Below are 19,449 nucleotides of genomic sequence, written 5' to 3' on the forward strand. Positions count from 1 at the left end.
ACTAAAACTGCTGTTTTACTTATATATTTTTACTTTACTATATATTTTAAATTTAATTTAATATATATAATTTGATATATATTTTACTTAATTATTTACTTATATATTCTTATAAACTGAAAATCCAAAGACTTAAGTAAAAACTGTTGGATCTCAGTGAATTCAGTAAAGTCGCAGGATATGAAACCTATACACACAAATCAGCTGCATTTGCACACACTAACAATGAAACATCTGGGGAAAGAAAAAACTATCTCATTCAAAATAGCATCAAAAATAGCAAAATACCTAGGAATGAATTTAACCAAGGAAGTGAAAGATCTGTATAATGAAAAATGTGAAATTCTGGTAGAAGAAGTAAGACACAAACAAATGGAAGGATACGTTATGTTCACAGGCTGAAAGTAATAATGTCAAAATACCCATGCCATGCACAGCTGTCCGCAGATTAAACACAATCCCTATCAAAATGCCAATGGCACTTTTCACAGGAATAGAAGAAACAGAACTGCAAGGCCCCTAACAGCCAAAACAACCAGGAGAAAGAACAGGTTGCATCACATTTCCTGATTTCGACTATACTACAAAGTTACAGTAACCAAAACAGTATAGTACTGGCTAAAAATAGACACAGACCAATGGAACAGAATAAAGAGAAAGAATTAAAACCTCGTATACACAGTCACCCAGTATTTGATGAGAACCAAGGACATCAAATGGGGGAAAGTCTCTCCAGTGAAAGGTGTTGGAAAACTGCATAACCCATGCAGAGAAACGAAATCGGATCACCTCCTTATAGCACTCACAAACATTAACTCAAAACGGATCGAGGACTTAAACACAGGCCTGATGCTATAAAACTCCTAGAAGAAAACAAGGGAAGAGGCACCTGGGTGGCTCAGTGGGTTAAGCCGCTGCCTTCGGCTCAGGTCATGATCTCAGGGTCCTGGGATCGAGTCCCGCATCGGGCTCTCTGCTCAGCAGGGAGCCTGCTTCCTCCTCTCTCTGCCTGCCTCTCTAACTACTTGTGATTTCTCTCTGTCAAATAAATAAATAAAATCTTTAAAAAAAAAAAAAAAAAAACAAGGGAAGCTCCAGGACAATGGCTTTTAGGACAGGACATCAAAGGTACAAACAAAAGAAAAAATCAACAAGTGGGACTACATCAAACTTAAGTGTCTGCATTGCAAAAAAATAATTAAGAAAAATGAGAAGACAACCTATGGAGTAGGAGAGAATATTTGCAAACCATGTTACCAGATAAGGGGCTAATACTCAAAATTTTATTAAGAACTCATACACATCAATAACAACAATAAAAATCTGGTTAAACCAGGGGCAGACGAACTACCCAGACATCTTAAAGACATCCAAATGGCCAATAGGTACACGAAGAGGTCCTCAGTACCACTAACCATCAGGGCAATGCAAACCAAAACCACAGTGAGAGCTCACCTCACACTTGTAGGAATGGCTAATATCAAGAAGATGAGAGAAATGTCACCAAAGATGTGGAGAAAAAGGAACATTTGTGCACAGTTGGTGGGACTGTTAACTGGTCCAGTCATTTTTGAGAACAGTATGGAGGTTCTTCGAAAACTTAAAATAGGGTCAACCCTCTCGGGTCCCCTCCCTCCTTGGGAGATTTGTACTATCACTTTGCTATTGCTCAATAAGCCTTGCTTTGCTGCCCACCAAAAAAAATTTTAAATAAAGAAAAGGGCGCCTGGTGGCTCAGTGAGGTAAGCATCTGCCTCCAGCTCAGGTCATGATCACAGGGTCCTAGATCGAGCCCCCAGTCAGGCTCCCTGCTCAGTGGGGAGCCTGCTTCTCCATCTCCCTGCTGCTCCCCCTGCTTGTGCTTGCTCTCTCTCTCTCACATAAATAAATATTCTTTAAAAAAATTGAAAACAGAACCATCATATGGTCCAATAATCCTGCTTCTGGGTATATAGATGGCTAAAGGAAATGAACACAGGATCTCAGAGGTATGCACACTCCAGGTTTATTTGAAGCAACGTACACAAGAGATACGATGTGGTAACAACAGAAGTGTCTATCAAGGGAGAAGACGCGGTCTATACACAATGGACTATTATTCAGTCACGAGAAAAAAGGAAATGCTGTAATTTGCGACAATATGGATAGTCCTTAAGGAAATTATGCTAAGTGAGGTAAGTCAAACGCAAAAAGACAAATACTATATATTTTTATATGTGGAATCTTAAGAGCAAAACAAAAAACCAAACTCAAATTCGAGAGTGGAATGATGGTTACCAAAGGCTTGGGTGGGGGGATGTTAAGGATTTCTACTTGCAACTGGTAGATAAATAAATCCTGAAGATATAATATACAGCACGGGGAAGAAACAAAACTGTATTACAAACATTGAACTGGACAAGAGACTAGATCTTAACTGTTCCTACCATGAGGAACACTGGATACCACGAGGATACAGGTGCTAGTGCTATAATGGCAATCATACTAGAGTGTAAATTCATCAGCTCAATGCTGTACACCTTAAACTCGCACGGGGTTATATGTCAATCATATCTCAATGAAGAAAAAATTAGTGAATGAATAACTGAAGCCTTAAATGGTCTTAAAATGGTGCAAAAAAATATACCCATTCATATCTATGAACTTAGCTCCTTAGATATGAAATGACTTTAGGTGACAATATTTTTAGTGTTCTAACTTCTTTTAAATTTTGAGTGCTTCATCAATCGACTTCACATTTATCACAAAGACTTACGACCCTGACTGGTTAAGTCAGTGTTTTTTTAACAAAGAAGGATTTGGGTAAATACCCGCAGAGGCTATCAAGTGCCCAGCTCTCCTGACATAGAAAGGAAGTGACTGTGTGCAGGCCGGTTGAAAGGGATGAGGCCCCCTTGCGCCTACCTGCCACCCCAAACAGAAATAACTGAAAACAAACTGTCGTGAGTTTGCCTGGGACACTGGAAATAAACCAAGAAAGTAGTCCTTCTTCTGTCACGTCTACTTCTTTCCTTCCTCCTCCTATGCCTTCTCTCTTTTTTAAATAATCTTCCATGATTGCTTCTCAGCACATACTGAGTGCTAGCTCAAGGTTTTGTTAACTGCACCATAACCACAAGTTTTCTCTTCTTTTTCCACTAGCTTTCTCCTTTCTCATTTGGAGAGTAAGGTCCTTGCAGAGTCAACTTCCAACAGGACCCTTTCGAAGACAGTAAGCGACGATCTGTTTCGGAAGATTTTCTCACAACGATGACACTTACAGGATTTCTCTTTGGTATAACTTCTCAGCTGCCAAGTGAGATGTTTCCTCAGGCAAACATTTTCCTCAGGAGTTACATTCTTCCCAGTATGAGTTCTCAGCTGTTGACTGAGCTAAGTCCACCTGCAAAAGGCCTTCCCACATCTCTTCCACTCACAGGGTTTCTCCCTAATAAGAATACTTCAGGGGCAGGTGAGGGATGAATGAAGGCGGAGAGTGTGTCCACAGTTGCTGTATCCATGAGGTTTTCTCCACTGTGACTCCTCGTGCCAAGCTAGGGAAGAGCGGTCACAAAAGGCTCTCTGATCTTTATACTCAAAGGATTCTCCCCCAGCACAGATGCTCTTAATGCCAGGAATAAAAATGGTGAATGAAGGCCTTCCCACCTCACTGCCCTCAAGCCTTCTCTCCTGGGGGAACCCTTACATGATGAGTGAGAAAACAGCTGACACAAAAGGCTTAGCCCACATATTCTGTACTTGAAGAGACTCTCTCGGACGGGGGAAGTTATTTTGGACAAAAGCAGAGCCATCCCCCACTTTCCTGCATTCCTTGCATTCACAACGCCTTTCCCAGTGTGAGTCCACTGTGCTGCAGGTCTGACCTGCAGCTGGAGGCCTTCCCACACTTGGAAGTACTCCCCTGGCTTCACTCAGTGCAAATCCTCCCATGCTGACCTAGGCCTGCCCTCTCAAGAAAGGCTTTCTCACATTTACCGTGGTCACAGGCTTCCCTTCAGCATGATCTGCTGATGTCGAACAACCACGCCAATATTTGTTAAACTTCCACTTGTACGAGTTCTGCCCATAGACCATGGAAGCTTTCTGTGGGGTGAGTGGTTCACAGAAAGCACCCTCCCCAAGAGACTCACTCCCATGAAAGTGTTGAAGGCAGATTAGCAGTTCCCACACCCATGTGCTCAGAGCTCACCTTCCTGGGAGGACTCTCCTTGTGGGAAAGTGTCCCAGGCTCAGGAGCCTTTCCTGAATCTCCAATGGCCCTTGTTGTTCCCAGGTTCACCACAGCCAAGAGTCCCTTGAGATGCTCTGAGTCAACCAACCCAGGAGCGAGGTTGCCTCCTAACAAGTGGAAGGCTTTATGGTCTCAGATTATGGTCTCTTACCTAAAGGAAATCTGATACACAAAAGGCCTCCCCACACTGAGGGCCTCTGTGTGGTTTCTCCCCACTGCTAGGGGCCTGCAGCTGGTAAGTCCAGAACTGACCACAAAGTTTTTCCAACCCTCCCTGCAAGTAAAGGCCTTCTCCAACACCTGGGATCTGTAGATCTTCACAAATCAGGCCTGGCTCCTTTCCTTTCTGAAGAAATTCTCTCCACTCTGCGGCCTCTGCATCTGGTCAAGGTTTATACTACCCCAGGAGTCTCTCCCACAGTGATGCACATGGCGGTGTTTGGGTACTGCTCAGATGGTGTTTCCTGTGGCTCAGCCGGGTGCAAAGATGTCTTTCAAGACCGGGTCACACATGTCACAGGGATGAGCCTTTTGGGTGGAAGGACCTGCCTTGGGAGTTCCCATCTGTGACACTCACAGAAACACCCTGCTCAGAAGGTGCAGCCTCATCCCTCACACCATGCCATCAACCTGAAGAAAGATAAAGGTGGGGAAGTGCATGTTTAATGGGTGGCAAGTGGCAGGCCATGACACATGTGTGTCTGATACAACCAGGAAGGAGTCCATGGGACAGCATAACATGGGAGCTAGCATCAGGATCAGGAAGGGAAGGCTGCAGGCCTCTACAGGTCAGGGAATGACAGAGACCTCACAGGAAGAGGGTACAAGGGCGGAGTACAGTACAAGGAGGGGCAGGGTCTCCAAATCACTCCTCTGGCCAATGATCTCCCAACAAGGCCTTGTGGTAGATAAGTGCTGTGCAAAAGGGTCTGTCCAGGGCCAGAAAAATCTGGCTGGAATGGAATACTTCGTTTTCAAGGAAAATTGAAGGATGTGAGTACAACTCATGACAGTGTTAAATGAAACCCAATGCTGCAGAGTACCAAGAGAAGATGGGGGGCAGAGGGAAGGGACTAACAGGTACCTGAGATCAGAGTACAAGGACAGTGGGCAGAGCATCCAGATGGGGAAGGAAAAGGAGGGAGGTCAGCCACAGGTACCAGCGTCTGAATACCAGGAGACACAGCACGGGCTGCTGGTATAACGTGAAACCAGCCCCAATGCGACCATTCCTTCAGCTTCCACTCACCAGGCCCAGGTTCCTCCAAGTCTTCTTTGCTGTAGCTATAGCTGTGTTTACCTTCTCAGGCACCCTGGGCTCCCCTCCGGCTCCAGCTGGGTAACTACGTGGGGCCTGGAAACGGCAAGTCCTAAAAGGAAAGAAGAGCCGCTGACTGGCTGGCAGCACCCCAGGGCAACGTTCTCCAAAAAGAAGATTAAATATTTAAAAAAGAATCTTGGAAAAGCGTCTTGTAGGAACAGCTCACTGTTCTTCACGAGGTATGACCATGTCAGTGCCTGCAATTCCTGGCACAGTCAGGCCCCAGAAAAAGTCAATTAGAAGAAGGGGTAAAAATGTAGGCAGAGAGGAGGTGTTTGGACACCCAGTCGAGGTGTGGCCAGGCCATCTGGGATCCGCTGGGCAGATCGCAAGACGCCTGACCCCCAAACTCTTCATTTGAAAGCTTTGGGACAGGAGAGATTGGGGCTGCAGCAGAACAGGAGCCAGTGCCCACTGCCCAGCCCCTGGACCCACACCACCTACCCCAGGGAGCCAAGGAAAATGGTCAGTCGTGCCATGACAGTACTGTAAGACTGAGAGCTACCCTTTGAGGAAGAAAGGGAAGAACAAAATTCAGCCCAGGAAACTGGCAATCATACTATCCCCGCCTGTCCATGTTCTTGAATGTGGACTGAACTGAAAACTCCTTTTTAATGAAAAGAATACGGCCCAAATGACAGGATGTCACTTCTGAGAACAGATTATGAAAACACCAGCCTCTACGTTGGGTGCTGTCTCTTCCTCGTGCTCGTGGAAATCAGCTGCTTTGTTGTGATCTGCTTATGGAGAAGACACATGGCAAGAGCCTGAGGGAAGGCTCTGGCCAAAAGCCAGCAAGCAAATGACTATTTAGTCCAATAGCCTTCTGCACAGGTGCATGACCTTGAAAAGAGATTGACCTCCAGCTGAGCCTTCCCATGAGAGAGCAAACGTGGACAGCTTGTCTCAAGGTTATGAAAGACCTTGAGCTAAAGGTACCTGAATAAGATATGCCTGATTCTTGACCCACAGAAACCGTGAGACAGTAAGTGTTTGTCTTCACTCCACTAAGCTTTGGGATAATTTGTCACGTAGCAACAGGTAACTAAAGCAGGGCCTTACCCAGTGAGGACACAAGTGCGAAGTTCTCCAGCATCACATCACGATACAGGAGTCTCTGGGCTTCCTCAAGGAGCTCCCACTCCTCCCGGGAGAAGTACACGAACACATCCTCGAAGGTCACACAGCCCTGTCACAAGGGGGGACAGTTGAGCTCACAGGTAGCAGGGGCCCCCAGTTGATCCACTCACACAACCACCCCTGGTGCCTCTCCTCTTGGCCTCCCACCTCACACGAGATAGCAGGCTTTGGCGCCACCAGTGCCTGCTCTGCCCTCCTGTCTCTTTGATCACTGTGAGCAGCCCAGAGCCAGGCAGGTGGTCAGACAGATACCATGTAACCTGTGGATCTGCAGGAAGGGCACCAACTCTCTGGCCGTCCTCCACACCTTGCCTCCCAGACACAACCACACTGGGCTTCGCCTTCTCCCGGAAGCTCTCAGCACTAGGGCCTTAATGCTCTCAGTTCGCATCCTCCCGAGCCTCCACTCTGTGGCCAGGGGAAGCTGCTGAGGGAAATCTGTGTCAAACCACCTTGGTCCTCAGCTCTAGACTTTCAGAAGAAAGGCCCAGCGTGCGGGGCTGCCCTTCCCCTGCCCTCTGTTCCCGTCGGACCCACTGCAGACCTTGCTCTCTCCCAGCTCAATCTCGCTCCCAGTACTGGCCCATGCCCGCGCCCGTGCCTCGGTCCCCCTTCCGAGTGTTACTCCACCGGCCGCCGGCAATGGGTACATCCCCAAGTTATCTCACCTGCGCCAGAAGCGACCTCCCCCAGGGCCTCCACGGCCGAGAAAAGGCGAGATTAAATCGAACCCCGCCCTCCCACCGGCCATGAGGAGGAGCGGCGCTCGTGAGGGTGAGAGACTAAGGGGCGCGTGGGGGGAGGCCCGTGACGACGCTCCACTCACCTGCGCGGGATTCATCCGTGCTGCCGCCCCTGCCACGCCAGGGGTCCGGGTAGGCTGAGCAGGGCCCGAGAGGCGGGAGACCAGGTGGGTCCCAAGGGCTCAGCTTGGGCGGGGTGGCGTGTGGCGGCCCGAACCGCGCTCTCAGATGCTGTGAGAGGCTCACAGGGGCCGGGCCGCCGCCTCCCGGGGCCTGGGCGACGGAGAGCGGGGACTTCGGAGGAGGAGCGGCGCCTGCGTCGCCCGTCCTACAAGCCGGCCACAGTCTCGGGGAGAGGGGACGGACGCCGGGCGTCACGGCTGGCTCAGGGCGCGGAGGCGGTCCCCGCCACGTCACTCCCCCGCCCGGCGCGGTCCGGAGTGCTCTGGCGCGCGCTCCCGTCCACGCGGTCGTGGCGCCACCAGCCGCGGCTCAGTCAGGGATGCGCCCCTGCGGCGCGGCAGGAAGTTCCGCCCCTCGCGCAGGAAGCGTCCCCGGGCGGTCTGCGGTGGGGCGCTCGGGGCGGAAGCTCAGAGCCCAGGCTTCTGGGCACTGTGGATTAGGGGCGGGTGCAGTCCTCGGGACTACGACAGGCCAACCGGGAGAACAGAGCCCAGGCTCCCCGGTGCAGAGAAGCGTCCGCAGTCCCGTGGGCGAGGGGCGAAGCCCCCCCCCCCCCGCCCCGAAGCCAGGCGGCGCGGGAGCGGAGGACGTCTGCAGCCAGCCAGCCCCGGTGCGCGGGAGACTGCGGGGCGGGCACAGCCGGTCGCAGGGCCCCGCTGCCAGTCCCAGGTTGGGAACCCGGGCTCTGCGTGACTCGGACGGGAACGAAGTCCCTCGCGGGATTTAACGTGCCCCTCACGCGGTTAGTTCCCGTTAGGTCACTCGCTGTTAGCTGTATCTAGCCCGGCTGCGGGAGGCCAAGTCGCGCTGGCTCTTTGCGGGATCCTGGGCGTTGTTTATCTAACAAAATACGACAACTTCTTGACCGGAAAGGAGCCTCACAGGTATTGGTTAAAATTTTCACATATAAGCACGGATTTGAACTAGTTGATTTATTTAGTGGTTTCTTTTTTTTTTTTTTTTTTTAAAGATTTTATTTATTTATTTGACAGAGAGAGATCACAAGTAGGCAGAGAGGCAGTCAGAGAGAGGAGGAAGCAGGCTCCCTGCTGAGCAGAGAGCCCGATGTGGGACTCGATCCCAGGACCCTGAGATCATGACCTGAGCCGAAGGCAGCGGCTTAACCCACTGAGCCACCCAGGCGCCCCTATTTAGTGGTTTCTTAAACAGCGTGGCAGGAGAGCGTCTTCAACTACAGAGAGACAAGCTGCCCAACACAGGCGTTATGACAGGCCCCAGGACTCAGATCTCGGCTTGTCAGGACCAGCGGCTGTCAGGGTCGAGCTGACGGTGGAGCTGAAGGGACCTCTTGTCTAGTTCACAGTAGCCCGGCCCTGCGTCTCCCATCTGACCTTCATCCTGCCCTTCTGATTGCTTAGGGCAAATATGTGATCATGAAGCTCGGAGGCTTTCGGTCATGATGCCCTGTCTTTATCAAAACACTGTCACCGGGCGCCTGGGTGGCTCAGGTCATGACCCCGGAGCCTGGGGATGGAGTCCCCCATTGGGCTCCCAGCTGCACAGGGAGTCTGCTTCTCCCTCTGACCTTCTTTCCTCTCATGCTGTTTCTCAAATTAGTAAATAAAAATCTTAAAAAACAAAAAACAAAAAAACACTGTCACCGTCAGCCCACCCCTCTGAACTTGCAAGCCCCCAAAGGAGTACAAAATCCTGGGTGGTGTGAAATCTAGAACCACTGAGGATATCCCCAGAATTGTGCACAAACGTGAGAACAGTTAAGACACAATTTCACCATCACTTCTGCCTATATCCAACTGGCCTCGGCTCATTCACATGGTCTCAAAATAAGTGTAAGAAGAGCTGAGACATGCTGTCCTCCCGGGAGTCCAAACAGGGAAAATGCGATTGGTAAGCATCCAGCCACCGTAGGTCACAATCCGTCAATTTGGTCATCAGATATGTATTCTATTATTTCTCCTATGGATTCTACACTGTCACTTTTTTTTTGTTCCAACAACTCAAACCCCATCTAATTCCTGAGCCCATCTCACAGTTACAATCTCTAGTGTGTCATTCAAATACTAGTCTTTAACAACAGGAAACTATCAACACAAAGTAAGTTGCTTCCACTCGTTTCCGGTTTACAGTGGGTCAAGAACACATTGAACAACACAGTGAAGGTGCCAAAAAACAATCGTCCACAAAGATTTCGATACTCCACAAAACAGTATTTTTGAAGAAAGAGCAGGAAATAAGACAATATGAGGCCAAAAATGAAAAATATAATAGAAACCTAAGCCATACAAAATGAATCCTGAAGTTTAAAGTCAAAGGAAAGTGATCCCTGGTAAAAGGTCTGCACTGACAGAAGGAATGAAGATCCAAGAGAGATGCATCTGTGGATTAATAAAATTATTTGCTATCTATAAAGCACATGAACGGTATCTCCTTGTTGAACTGAATGATAGAATTGCCATGCAATTCTCAATAATTCCCCTTATATTGTGCAAGAAAAGGGTAAAGGTATTAACACTATATTCTGTTGTGTTAGACGTGTCTTACAATTTTTACCTTAAACATTAATAAAATAGGGCCACATACATTCCCAACTAAAAGCAATGTTTAGAAAGCAAATAGTCTATACAAATTTTTAAAGGAAAGTGTAAGAAACAGAACTGAAGCAAAGATAAGAACAAAACAGGAAGATGCATTTGAACCCAAATATCCCAGCCAGCACAGGACATGAGGAATAAATGCTTGAATTAGTAGTCAGTTATTTTTGGTGGGTTGAAAAACATCCCACAATAATCAGTTTATAACCCATACTTCTAAGATATGATGTTACAGAAATTGATGAAATAAAAGTTAGAGAAATATATAACTTTTTAAAGATTTTATTTATATATTTGAGAGAGAGAGCCAGCAGGGATGGGGGTGGGGATGGAAGTGGGGTGAGGGGGTGGGGCAGAGGGAGAAGCAGAGAGTTCCAAGCGGACTCAGCCCTCAGCTCAATCTCCCCACCCTGAGATAATGAAGCCAAAATCAGGAGTTGGACATTTAACCGACTAAGTCACCCAGGCACCCCTATAGCTAATAATTATTAGACAATAAGACAAAGGTTTGTATTTGTATTGGAAAAATAGATATAAGGATGAAAACAGCTGGAAGACATACTTTAAAACTTGTATACAATTCTTTTTTTTTTTTTTTTTTTTTTTAAGATTTTGTTTATTTGAGAGAGAGAGAGCACAGCAGGGGGAGGGGGGTAGGAAAGGAAGACCGACAAAGGACTCCATGCTGAGCATGGAGCTGGACATGGGGCTCAGTCCCAGGACTGTGAGATCATGACCTGACCCGGAGTCGGATGCTTAACTGACTGAGCTACACAGGTGCCCCTAAAACTTGTATGTAATTCTTAGCATCAATTCAAACTATGTAAAAAAATTTTTTTTACTCTAAGAATAAAGGGGTAAATGTGGGACATTTTACTATGATTTTTGAAAAGCAGGCATAATACTGGTAAGTTTCCATTAGAGTCACACACCAAGATGGACAAATCTGACCTGAAGGATACATACAGAAATGTAGACACTGACTATAGGAGGTTTGCTTTTTAGCACAAATTCAATATGTATGAAGCTGACTATACACAGAACCATAAAAAAAAGGGGGCTCCTGGGTGGCTCAGTCAGTTGAGTGTCTGACTTGAGATTCTGTCTCCCTCTGCCCCTCCCCTCACTCATGCTCTCTTTCTTAAATAAATAAAATATATATTTTTAAATCCCTCTTTGGGGCACCTGGGTGGCTCAGTGGGTTAGGGCCTCTGCCTCTGGCTCAGGTCATGATCCAGGGGTCCTGGGATGGAGCCCCGCATTGGGCTCTCTGTTCAGTGGGGAGCCTGCTTACCCCCTTCTCTGCCTGCCTCTCTGCCTACTTGTGATCTCTGTCTGTCGAATAGATGAATGTGCCCAATCTCTATTATTCGAATCATACTTTTGTTTTAAAATTCTTATACAATATTCAACATGAAGCTTTGCTTTACAAGGTGCCAAAAATGATGATACCCCTACATATTCTCATGAGATGCCATTAATGAATTCCATTAAAAGGAATACCCTTTAATGTATATAAGGGTGATAATGAGACAGACATACATTCATCTCAAAAACCTTTAAAAATCACAATAATAACAACAGGCAATACAAAAAAGGCATCTGCAAAGCATTATACCATTCATATAAATTTAAAAATCCAACAAAAGTACAATAACCACTATTAGAAATACATATTTAAGGTGTCAAACTATGAAGAAAAGTAAGAAAATAAGTAAAGCAAAATTCTGGATGGTGTTCTTCGAAGTGAAGGATAGAATCTGCAATCTCACAGGCTCATCCATGGCATGCTAATGTCACTAGGCTCCATTTTTTACTGGGGTGGGGAATGCATTTCTACTTATGATATTTATCTTTTTCATACATGTTTAATTCAATGAGATTAAATGGACAAATCATAGAAGTATAGCTTGGACACTCTTTATGTGTTTCCCATGCAATCCCTAGCTATACATAGAGAATATTCCCAGTAACTTCTCAGACACGTATCTGCCTCCTCTCAGTTAATACTATGAGAACATGACCATTATTATGTTCTCAATCACCATGCATTAGGTTTTCTTGGTTATGAAACCATCTATAAAATTCTGCAGAATTTACTACTTTGTGTTCAATGTACATTGCCCCTCAGAGCATTGCAGGATGAAGGCAGAAGTCTGAAACCATTTTCTTCCACTGCATGAAAGGTAGAAATTAGGCACCTTTTTTTTTTTTTTTTTTTTTTTTAATTTTTTTTTTTTTTTTAAAGATTTTATTTATTTGTCAGAGAGAGCGAGCGAGAGCGAGCACAGGCAGACAGAGTGGAAGGCAGAGTCAGACGGAGAAGCAGGCTCCCTGCGGAGCAAGGAGCCCGATATGGGACTCGATCCCAGGACGCTGGGATCATGACCTGAGCCGAAGGCAGCTGCTTAACCAACTGAGCCACCCAGGCGTCCCGACCTTTTTTTTTTTTTTAAGATTTTATTTATTTATTTGACAGACGGAGATAACAAGCAGGCAGAGAGGAAGGCAGAGAGAGAGGTGGGGGAAGCAGACTCCCCGCTGAGTAGACAGACCAATGCAGGGCTCGATCCCAGGACCCTGAGACCACGACCTGAGTCAAAGGCAGAGGCTTTAACCCACTGAGCCACCCAGGCGCCCCAGAAATTAAGCACCTTATAGAAGACTGTCATCTGAATTATTTCCATTTCTTGGTTATCATGAAATTATTATAAACTTTTGTATATATTTATATTGGTGTAAAAAGCACTCATTCCTAATGCACATGCCCCCAAAGTGAGTAGGTTGGTTATAAAATGTTTAGAAGTAATATAAAATCTTTACCTCAGACCACATAAAAGTATTAACTCAAAAATGGTCTAGACCATAAAATATCTAGAAGAAAGCATAATTCAAATCTTTGCAACCTTGGGTTGGAGAGAAACTCCAATTAGAGAGTAGACAGAAAGAACACATAAAAGAAAATGAATTTTGGATTACATCAAGATTAAAAACATCTCTTCTTCGAAAGACACTATGAAAATAATGAAGATATAAGCCATTGATTGAGATAAACTATTTGCAAAACACACATCTGATAAGAGGACTAGCATCCAGAATTAACTAAACCAATTCTTACAAGTCATGTTAGGGGAAAATTTTTAAATGGGCAAAGGATTCGATCAAGTAACCAAAGATCTATGAATGACCAATGAACATATGAAAAGATGCTCAATATCATTAGTCATTCTGGCAATGCCACTTAAAACTACAATACAGGGGCGCCTGGGTGTCTCAGTGGGTTAAAGCCTCTGCTTTCAGCTCGTGTCATGGTCCCAGGGTCCTGGGATCGAGCCTTGCATCGGGCTCTCTGCTTTGCGGGAAGCCTGCTTCTCCCTCTCCTCTGCTTGCCTCTCTGCCTACTTGTGATCTCTGTATGTCAAATAAATAAATAAAATCTAAAAAAACCCCTACAATACAATAACTATATGCCTGCCCAAATCGCCACAATTAAAAAGACTGATGAGGACGCACAACAACTACAATTCTCACGCGCTGTTGGAGGAGTGCAGAGTGGCACGGCCACTTTGGAAAGCAATTGGGCAGTTTCCCAATTAATTCCCAATTCCCAAAGTAAATACACACTTGCTATAGGACAGGGCCATCTCCTCCCACATATTTACACAAGTTAAAAGGTCTCCTTCCAAATATCTGTTGAAATATCCGGATGGTTTTGTGCACAATACCCAAAAACTTGGAATTGCTGTCCAGGAACTGGTTAATGGATGGACAAATTGTAGCACACACAGAAAACAAAATACTACTTGGCTTTATATACAAGGAAGATATGAGGAACAGGACTGAATCTCAAGATCATTATGCAAGTGAAAATGCCTGAAAAAAAGAAAGACCACATATTAAGTGATTCCATGCATTTGACATTCTAAAAAAACTAAGTCAGTGGTTCCTAAGGCAGGTGTTTGGGAGAGGAATTTCCATGAGGGAACATTTTGGGGTGAGGCAAGTATTTTTACATCTTGATGGTGATAGTGGTCACAAAATTGTATACATATTTTTCAAAATTAATCAAGATATATTCTTAAAAGATTCCTGAATGGAAATTATGCTTCAACACTTTTTTTTTTGCTTCAATACATTTTTTAAAATAAAAAGTTTAAGATAAATTTTTAAATTTTTATTTATTTGATAAAGAGAGAGAGAGAGAGCATGAGAGGAGAGGTCAGTGGGAGACCTCTAAGCTAAGCAGGGAGTCTGATGTGGGACTGGATCCCGGACTCAAGGATTGTGACCTGAGACAAAGGCAGTTGCTTAACCAACTGAGCCACCCAGGCACCTGAGTTTAAGATAAATTTGATGCATTTCAGGTACTTCCCTAGGCTTGTCCAAATGAACAAAGAAGGAATGTAAAGAAAATATGCACAAAGAAATAAAAAATTTGAATTTGTTTTACACTGGGTGAAAATTTTGAGTGAAAGACTTAGAGAAGAGACTATCTAGCATATCAATCATTGTATAGGCTGAAAATATTAACATCACAGGGGAAAAGCTGTAGAGAGCCGCAGTGGGTGGGCAGTGCACAAATCTGGGGAAATGCACACTGGGGCTGCCATGATTTTGGAAGAGAAACACATAAAACTTCATTCGAAGTACCTTTAATCAGTGAGGGGCAGTGGAGTCTGGAAATGGTGATAACAAAGTCAGAAAATACTGTTCATCTGAGTAGTTGAAGTCTCCAGATGTTTTAGTTTACTTTATGAACATCTAGGACCTCCCCTGTGTAGAGAAGAGCTTCTGGAAGAAAATGGTTCAGAAACCATGATGATAAATAAGGGCAGGTATGTTCAAGCTGTAAATATAAAAATTGGAACCTTGAGAGAAAGTTAAGATGCTGAAAAATATGAACATACTTAGAAATGAAGGGTAGGTAGAGGTTTGTTGGATAGTAGAGATGGGGGTCCGGCTTTCTCCAAAATTCCCCCAGAGCCTGAATTGGCTCAGAAAATGTAGGGCTTATTAATACTCTTGGTTTAGGGCCATGTATGGCAAGTGCCATGAAATGGAGCTAAAGGGGGAGATTTTCAGAGGAGGATGAAGCAGTATCTGCAAGTGAGAGTGAGAAAATGAGAACGAGGGGCAGCTGGTGAATGAAAAGAAAATGTGAAAACAGAACTGCTTACTTCAGATATTTTATGGCAGGAAACTGTGAGCTGAATCCTGGGGTCTGGGGAGTGTAACCAAGAAAAGAACTTAGGATGCGCAGGAGAGACAGCAGGCGGACATCATGGGCAAGTCTGGCTCCATCCTGCTGGGGACCCTCTGATAAGACGTGTGGTAAAGTGGGGTAGTACAGAGCGTGGCATATCAACAGCGCTGGCTACAGAAACTGCCTTGCACGACCTCAATCCATTCGTCTACACTGTGATGGCATCTTCTGTATAGTGGCCAGCTAGTGTTGGCAGGTCAAGTAGTCACACTGTTGTAATGGTGTCTGCAGAGGCCCTCTTGGCAGGGAAGTTAATACCATACCCGGAGATAGCATCAGTTCCAGTAAGAATGAGTCATTTCCCCCTCCAGAAGAGAATGGATCTGGTATAAACAATCCGCCACCACGTGGCAGTTGGTCTCTTACAGAACGTATGGCATCATGATCATAGTGTTGGTCTTTGGAACCGGCCCGTTAGACATTCAGTAAGGGAAGTGGCTATTTCAGTTGGGGGAAGAGGCATGCCATGCTGTGGGGCTCACCTAACACCTCTGCTTCTGCTACTGAAGCCAACACTACCTATAGCTCTGGAGTGCAAGGACTGGGAAAGCCAAAGACTGAGCCTGGCTAGCCTCGACTACTCTGCTTCCCTCCCTTCTCCTCTGCAGTGGGTGCCTGGAGGCACTAATGGGGGACACATAAATCCACTCATTTTGCACTCCCTCTAGTAACGGCATGCTCCTGTTCCATACAAACTTAACACTGATCTGCCAGTCTTGATTCTTCGGTGCTTCTGAACAACCGGACTCGCCATTTGCTACACAAGTACACATACGTCCTGACATCAGGCCACCTCTCCTAATGCAAAAGTGATGCCCAATTGTACTTGTCCGGGATCTGGCCACAGAGAGGATTTCTCCACACCAGTGTCCTTCAGGGGCACTCTATGTGAGATGTGATGTATCATCAGCACATTTGCAGCCTACCCTGCAACGAGCAAGGCGCTCGACCTGTAGCAAGGCTGGGGTTTTTCCTATTCAACCACTGAACCAAAAGGACAAGAGTCTGATTCCACTTTCGATGTTTGTGGCCCACTTTCAATCCGACCTCCCCCTCTGCCCCACATTTGGACAACATGATATAAAACCCCACATGCTCCTTCCCTTTGTACAGGTGGGAGAGCTAAATGCACACCCTCACCTAGTATTAAGGCAGTAGGAGGTGACGGAAGGCGGTATTCCGCTTTCACCTGTGGTATAGTGTGGTGACGGCCCAGGGGAGGAGCTAATCTTCCAACCCCACCCAGAAGAATGAGGGCAGTCCGCACTCCACTCCCTGACCCCTCCGCAAGGCAGGTTGATAGAAATTACTCAATCAGAACAGATATAAAACAGACTGGGGGAAAAAATGTGAAAAGAACAGAGCCTCAGGACCCATGGGACAATTAAAAAAAAAAAAAGAAAGATTTAACATGTTATTCAAGTTCCAGAAAGGAAGGAGAACGGGTGCATCTAAAAATCATACTGGAAGAGAGGCGCCTGGGTGGCTCAGTTGTTAAGCATCTGCCTTTGGCTTAGGTCATTATCCCAGGGTCCTGAGATCCGCCCCGTGTTTCTCCCTCTCCCTGCTGCTCCCACTACTTGGGCTCACTCTCTCTGTCAAATAAATAAATAAAATCTTAAAAAATATATATTAAAATTTTTTTTAAAAAAATACTGGAAGAAATAAAGGTTGAAAATATCCCCAAATTGACCGGCTAAAGGGATATGCCTACAGTTTCAAAAACCTAAACAACATCCCAAGCGGGATAAACAAAAAAATTCTACACCAGGACACAGAATAATCAAATTTCTGAAAACTAAAGATAAACATTTAGGGGCATCTGGGTGGCTAAGTGGATTAAAGCCTGTGCCTTCGGCTCAGGTCATGATCCCAGGGTCCTGGGATTGAGCCCTGTGTCGGGCTCTCTGCTCTGCAGAAAGCCTGCTTCCTCCTCTCTCTCTCTGCCTGCCTCTCTGCCTACTTGTGATCTCTGTCTGTCAAATGGATGAATAAAATCTTAAAAAAAAAAGGGGCGCCTGGGTGGCTCAGCGGGTTAAAGCCTCTGCCTTCGGCCCAGGTCATGATCCCAGGACCCTGGGATCGAGCCCCGCATCGGGCTCTCTGCTCAGTGCAGAGCCTGCTTCTCTCTCTCTCTCTCTGCCTGCCTCTCTGCCTACTTGTGTTCTCTATCAAATAAATAAAATATTTAAAAAAAAAATCTTTAAAAAAAAGAAAAAAGACAAACATTTAAAAAGCAGCTAGAGGGAAAGGACATTATCTGTAGGGGAACAATGGTTTAAATGGCAGATTTCTCACCTGAAAACACAGAGGCCTGAAGGAAGTAACGTAACATTTTGCAAGTACTAGGAGAGAACTGCCAACCATGAACCCTATATCACATCAACATTTCCTTCAGGGGCACCTGGGTGGCTCAGTGGGTTAAGCCTCTGCCTTTGGCTCAGGTCATGATCTCAGGGTCCTGGGATAGAGCCCCGCATCGGGCTCTCTGCTCAGCGGGGAGCCTGCTTCCTTCTCTCTCTCTGCCTGCTTGTGATCTCTCTCTCTGTCAAATAAATAAATAAAATCTTTTTTTTTTTTTAAAGATAAGGAAATAAAGCCATTGTCAGATGAAAGAAAACAAAGAACATTTGTCACCAGATCTACCCTGAAAGAATGGCTACAGCAAGTTCTCCAACAGAAAGGAAATAAGAGCAAAAAGAGGCTTGAAATTTCAATGAAAAGGGTTAAGAAACAGAAGTAAATTGACTACCCTTCTTCTCATAGACTTCTAAAAATGTTTGACGACTGAAGAAGGTAATAACATCATTTGACATGGTCTTCAACATATGAAGAGTAAACACCCAAGACAACTGTACGAAAAGAATAGTGAGTGTAAAGGGAGCTAACAGAAGTAAGGTTTCTACAATGCACTTAAGTTGCTAAATTACTGTCGACAGGAGACTGTGATAAATTGCACATGTACATTTTAATACTTAGAGTAGCCACTTAAAAAGATAAAGAAAGGAAAAAATATACCCCCCAAACCCTATACATGAATCAAAACTGATTTCTAAAAAATGTCCAAGGTCCAAAAAGAAGGCAAGGAAACCCCCTTCTCCACCCTTACAAAAACCAAAACAGAAAAACAGGAACAAGAAAGAGGAAAAATTAGGGGTGCCTGTGTGGCTCAGTGGGTTAAGCCTCTGCCTTCAGCTCAGGTCATGATCTCAGGGTCCTGGGATTGAGCCCCGCATCAGGCTCTCTGCTTGGCAGGGAGCCTGCTCCCCCTACTTCGCCTGCCTCTCTGCCTACTTGTGATCTCTGTCAAATAAATAAATAGTCTTTAAGAAAAAAGAAAGAAGAAAAATGAAAAATCAAAGAAGAAAAATGACATTATTTACTCCAAATATGTCAATAACTACTTCAAATATAAATGGTCTAATACATCAATTAAAAGACACAGTGTCAAATGGTAGGGGGGAAAAGCTTCTATATGTTAACCACAAAAAAATTACCTCAAATATAACAATATAGGTAGGTTAAAATAAAAGGGATGGACGAAGGTGAACCATATAAATAGCAATAAAAATCCAGCAGTGTCTTTATCGATATCAGATAAAGTATACTTCAGAGCCATGAAAATTAACAAGGACAAAAAGGGATATTAGTTACATGATAAAGGGTCAATACACGAAAAAGATACAGCATCATAAGTGTATGTGCAGCAAACAGGAAAATATTCAAACACATAAAGCAAAAGGTAAGCAGAATAGAAAGAGACAATTCCACAATTCTAGTTGAGGATCTTGATACTCCTTGTTCAGTGATTGATAGAAACACTAGGAACAAAATCAGTAAAGATACAGAAAATCTGAATAACACCAATAACCAGCAGACTCTGCAATTTATAGAACACTCCATCCAGCAACAGGAGAATACATATTTTCTTCAAGTACCCATGAAACATTCAAGAACGTTGCTTATGGCTCACCTGTTTGTGGATCATAAAACAA

At 45.1% G+C, this 19,449-nt stretch overlaps 2 long non-coding RNA genes across 2 annotated transcripts; one reads left to right on the forward strand and one right to left on the reverse strand.

Annotated features, from left to right (window-relative positions):
• Positions 1–1,982: 1,982 nt before the first annotated feature.
• LOC131818211 (uncharacterized) lies at positions 1,983–7,945 on the reverse strand. Its single transcript, XR_009348717.1, has 4 exons — positions 7,519–7,945; positions 6,615–6,741; positions 5,481–5,601; positions 1,983–4,861 (listed from the first exon to the last, which is right to left on the reverse strand). It is a non-coding gene; the product is annotated as an uncharacterized LOC131818211 (long non-coding RNA).
• Positions 7,946–7,996: 51 nt separating this feature from the next.
• LOC131818222 (uncharacterized) lies at positions 7,997–10,009 on the forward strand. Its single transcript, XR_009348733.1, has 2 exons — positions 7,997–8,502; positions 8,789–10,009. It is a non-coding gene; the product is annotated as an uncharacterized LOC131818222 (long non-coding RNA).
• The last annotated feature ends 9,440 nt before the right edge of the window (positions 10,010–19,449 follow it).

Source organism: Mustela lutreola, chromosome 16 (genome assembly GCF_030435805.1).
Source record: "Mustela lutreola isolate mMusLut2 chromosome 16, mMusLut2.pri, whole genome shotgun sequence".
Taxonomy (NCBI): Eukaryota; Metazoa; Chordata; class Mammalia; order Carnivora; family Mustelidae; genus Mustela; species Mustela lutreola.